Source organism: Chrysochloris asiatica, unplaced genomic scaffold (assembly GCF_000296735.1).
Source record: "Chrysochloris asiatica unplaced genomic scaffold, ChrAsi1.0 scaffold00207, whole genome shotgun sequence".
Classification (NCBI taxonomy): domain Eukaryota; kingdom Metazoa; phylum Chordata; class Mammalia; order Afrosoricida; family Chrysochloridae; genus Chrysochloris; species Chrysochloris asiatica.
This window is the reverse complement of record NW_006408725.1, coordinates 3,866,286-3,871,613: the sequence shown is the minus strand read 5'-3', so window position 1 is coordinate 3,871,613 and position 5,328 is coordinate 3,866,286. Positions and strand designations below refer to the sequence as shown.

At 38.4% G+C, this 5,328-nt stretch overlaps 1 pseudogene; it reads right to left on the bottom strand.

The window, feature by feature from the left end:
• Nucleotides 1–904: 904 nt before the first annotated feature.
• Nucleotides 905–1,495, bottom strand: LOC102813109 (annotated as a pseudogene).
• Between the last annotated feature and the right edge of the window lie 3,833 nt (nucleotides 1,496–5,328).

Here is a 5,328-nt window from a genome sequence, read left to right as displayed (position 1 = left end):
CATTATCTAAATAACATAAGGCACTAGGGACTAAATGGTGAACAAAACTATTCTTATCTTCATGAGGCTTTGCAGTCTAGTGGGAACCAGAGAAGTTAACCCGATACTCATATACATGTTTAAGTATCTATGATGTGTGCTAAGGAGAGCAGCGCACTTAGTACAACGAGGAACTATGAAAGGTGGAGATGATCTAATCCGAAAAGACTTCAGTGGTCCTTGAACTGAGATCTGAGGAATAAGCAAGAGTTAATCAGACATATAGCCAGAAAGAGAAAAGTCTGCTCCTCCTAAAAGTTAACAGTGTTTCTAGTTTCTCTTCGGTCACCCATTCACTTGATGGTTGATAAGACTAGGATGAAAAGATATTAGAGGAAGCTGTATGAACAGGTGATACCTTATTTTTTATATTCTTGTCCCTCTACCCCAAATCTAAGGTTCTGGCTGAAGTCTTTTACCTGGTTCTATTTCCAGGCTGTTGTCTCTACTGTGTGGCTCTGTCCCTGAAGTTAATTAGGCAGAGAAAGGAGAGAAGAGCCACAGGAAGTGGAGCCAGTTTATTTAAAGGCCCTGTGGCTTAGGCAAGAAGCAATCCATGCAGAGCTTTATAAACAATGAATTCTGTCTTAATTCTAAAAATGCAGAAAAACCTAAAAACATAAAAGGTTAAATAGGAGGGGAGATGGAGCTGACATCACCAGGTTTTCATTTTGGAAAGATTTTTAGCTACAAATAGAAAACAGATGGCGGAAGTATAGTGGATGAAAAGTTTGAAGATCTAAGAAACTCTTGCATCAGAAATACCATGAGCATCTGTCATATTATATGGAAAAAGAGATAGTAAACACTTTTTATTTTTTTGGTTATCAAGTGATCCTTTATTGAATATTTTCTTTTATAGTTTTTAACTAGCTGGGCATGCCACAGCACCTCTATTGATGTCATCTATAATGTCATGAGTCATCTGTGAGCTATGAGTAGGATATGATGTCAATATGATGTCATGAGGGTGGCAGCCAACATTGTTGCAGCCCACAGACTGGGCAGTCCCCAAGACTTCTTTAATAAGCTCAGAGAGTTCTCTGGCTAAAGACTGGTGTCACATCTGACTGGCAACGCTGATAATCTCATCTAAAGTGATATTTCCACTGTGCTTAATATTTTTCTGCTTCTTTTGTCTCTGAGTGGTTCCTTGAGAGCTTTGATAGTCAAAGCAGAAGACATCACTTCAATCTGGGCCTGTCTGCTCTGGATGGTCAGTTTCACCATCATCTTTAAACACCTTCCAGTCACCAGTTGCCTTGACAATGTCATCACCAATTATTTTTGGAGACAAACTTGGGGGCCAGAGCAGACATAGCTCTGACTTACCCACCTGTGCACACAATTTTGACCTCATTGGGGTCAAACTTGGGAGGCATGGCAGAAGAGGCTGTTGTCGATGCATACAGATGCAGAACGACCTAAGAAAGTTGCACCTACACTTCCTCCAAGCTGAAAGTGATATACAAACTATATATTGCTTTAGGTATGGGAGTTATATCTTGACAAAATAAACAAAGATTTCTGCCCTCCTAGAATTACAATCAATGTTCATGGAAGCAGCAGTCAAAAAAATCAAAGGACATACTGCATTGGGCAAATCTGCTGCTAAATACCTCTTTAAAGTGTTAAAGAGCAAAGGTGTCACTTTGAAGAGTAAGGTTTGCCTGATCCAAGCCATGGTGTTTTCCATTACCTCATATGCATGCAAAAACTGGACAATGAATATGGAAGACTGAAGAAAAATTGATGCATTTGAATTACAGTGTTGGGGAAGAATATTGAAAGTACCAAAGACTATCAGAAGAACAGAAAAAATCTGTCTTGGAAGAAGTATAAGGAAATTTCTTTGAAACAGGGATGATGAGTCTTCATCTCTCATAATTTGGATATGTTGTTAGAAGGGACCAGTTCCTGGAGAAGGATATCATGTTTGGTAGAGGTTCAGCAAAACAGAGTAAGGACCTCAACCAGATGGATTAACAAGGTGGCAGCAAAAATGGGTTCAAGCATAACAACAATTGTGAAGATGGCATAGGACCAAGCAGCATTTCATTCTGTTGTGCGCAGGGTCACTAAATTGAAAACAACTTGACAGAAATCAACAATAATTAACATAATAAGTAAATAAAATAGATAAGTGCCATTTGTTGTTATTGTTAAGTCCTGTTGAATTGGTTCCAATTCAATGTGACCCCGTATAGGGTTTCCAAGGAGCAACTGGTGAATTTGAAACACTTCCTCGCAGTTCAGACTGAGTTGTACTCCAGTGCTTATCCTACAGTGCCACACCAGGACTCTTATAAATACCATGAAAAGTTAAAAACTGGAGCAGGCTAAGAGGAGATGGGTGTGAGATTAAAGGGAGACAGAATGTAGTTGCTTTTTGTTTGTTTAAAAATGTTTTATTGTAAATTGGGTGAAGGTTTACAGAGCAGATCATCAGTTTTGTTTTGTTTTTAAACTTTTTATTGTGAATTGAGTGAAGGTTTGCAGAACAGATCATCAATTTTACGTTCAACAATTCATACACTTTGTTTCATCTCAATGATTGCGATCCTATCCTTGCAACAACCATTATCCCACTTACTCCCTGTGATTCTATTTCCATTCCACCCTACTTCCCATCCCTTCTGTAGTTAGTCATTGTTGTCTTTTTAACCTTAAATGGTTGACCATTCCATGGAGAGCATACCTTACTAGAGTTTTGTCTCCGCCATGTATCTATCTACCTCTTGGCTAAAACATGGGCCACAAGAGTAAGTTCCTTTCCATACCTGAAAGGTGGTAGAGGCCATAGTCTCAGGTTTCTCTAGTCTCTTTCTACCCAGCAATCCTGCTCTTTTTATATATATATACTTTTGAGTTTTGTTCCACACTTTCTTCTACTCTATCTAGGACTTTCTAAGGTGATCCCTTTCAGGAAAGTTGGTACTGGTAGCCAGGGACCATCTGGCTCTTCTGGTCTCATTGCCGTGGAGACTGATGTTCATCTGTTCCATTAGTTCAATGGCCTAATTGATTCCAAAAATCTTCTATTTTAATTGTCTTTCTTCTGCACATGGACAGATCAACAGTTGCACTTTAGATGACTTCTCATGAGTTTTTTAAGATCCCTGTCACTACTGAACAAAGTAAAATGTAGAACCCAGTCTTTAAGAACTATGTTATGCAAGTTGACAATGGGGTGCCCTGAGAATATAAGCCTGGGTCCCCAGACCCAACAACTCATTGCCTCAAGATGTTTGGTAATGTCTAAGATGTTTTCATTACTTTTCCCCCTGTATGCTCTACCACTTAACAACAACAACAACAAATGCTCTACCATATTCATAGTTGTGACTACAGCAGAGGTATATGCCCATGTACAAATATTCTCTCTCAAATCCTTATCTATTTGGGTGTATACTTCCACTCTCCCTCCCATACCCATCCAGTCTGTGTACCAGTCCATATATCAAAGATCACTGTTGTTGCAGGGTTGTGTATATAATAGTATTTACCTCTATCCCCTTTATTCCTTGCATTCCTGCCTGTGTCTTCACCTGCCTTCATCAATGTACTCATCTTCTGACAACTTCCCTCTAATTGTATATTGTCTTTTCCAATACCTGAGTTAACATATGTCTACCGTTTAGCCAGTGAATTATTCTCCCTTCCCTTCCACCCCTGGCAACCTATCAAGAATGTTTCTTTTAGCATGAAAACCTTCTCTTGAGTTTTTTTAATAGTGGTCTCATACAATATTTGTCCTTTGGTGATTGACTAATTTCACTCAGCATAATCTCCTCCAGGTTCATCCATGTTCTGAGGTGTTTCACAGATTCATCATTGTTCTTCAATGTTGTGAGTATTCCATTGTGTGTATGCACCAAAGTTTGCTTATCCATTCTTTTTGCTATTGTGAATAGTGCTGTGTATACAACTATGTATGTATCTACTATTGTCATGGCTCACTCAACCAAGTTGAGTGATTTCTGGATCATATACAGCACTGCTATTTTCAATTTTTTTGAGGAAATGACTTACTATTTTTCACAGTGATTTGTGATTGGGCTGGTAACTACAAGGTTATCAGTTCAAGTCTACCAGCCACTTCCTGGGAGAAAGGTGAGGCTTTCTGCTCTTGTAAAGATTTACAGCCTCAGAAACCCTATCCAGGATCTCTATGAGTCAGAACTGATGCCATTGAATATAACCACACCACCAAAAACTAATGATCGTGAACACTTCTTCATATTTTTCTTGGTTGCTTGAATGTCTTCTTTGGTAGTGTCTGTTCATGTCCTCTGCCCATTTTAAATTGTGTTGTTTGTCTTATTCTTGCAGAACTGTAATTTTCTATAAATTTTAGAGATTAGTTCCTTGTCTGATGGTATGTCATGGCAAAAAAAAATTTTTTTTGGTGGGCTCTCTTTTTATTCTTTTGGTAAAATCTTTTGATGCACATAAGTATCTAATTAGATTTATTCCTAAGCATTTCATCTTTTGGGTAGCTATTGTAAGTGGTATTATTTTTCTTATTTCCTTTTCAGAGCTCTGTTTATTAGTGTAAAGGAATCTAACTGATTTTTACAAGTTGATCTTGTACCTTGACACTTTTCTAAATCTTTCACTGAGTTTCAATAATTTTCTTGATGAGTGTTTGGGATTATCTATATATAGGATCATTTGTTGTTAGGTGCTATCCATGTGGGACAGGCTCACAGTGACCTTACACACATCAGAATGAAACACTGCCCAGTCCTGGGCCAACCTCACAATCACTGCTATACCTGAGCTCCCTGATGCTGCCATTATGCCAATCCATCTTCTTGGGGGGTCTTCCTCTTTTTCTCTGACCTTCCACTTTACCAAACATGATATCTTTCTCCAGTGACTGGTCCTTCCTGATAATATGTCTGAAGTATGAGAGACAAAGTCTTGCCACCCTGGCTTCCAAGGATCACTCTGGCTGTACTTCCTCCAACACAGATCTGTTTGTTCTTTTGGCAATCTATGGCACTATTTTCCTTCAACTCCATAAACTCCAATGCATCAATTCTTCTACAGTTTTCCTTATTCACTGTTCAACTTTCACATACATATGAAGTTATTGAAAATACCATGGCTTGGGTTAGGCACACCTTAGTCTTCAAACTGACATCTTTGTTCTTCAACATTTTAAAGAGATCTTATACAGCAGATTTGTCTAATGCAATATGACGTTTGATTTCTTGACTGTTGCTTCCATGAGTTTTAATGGTTGAGATGAGCAAAATGAAGTCTTTGGCAACTTCAATCTTT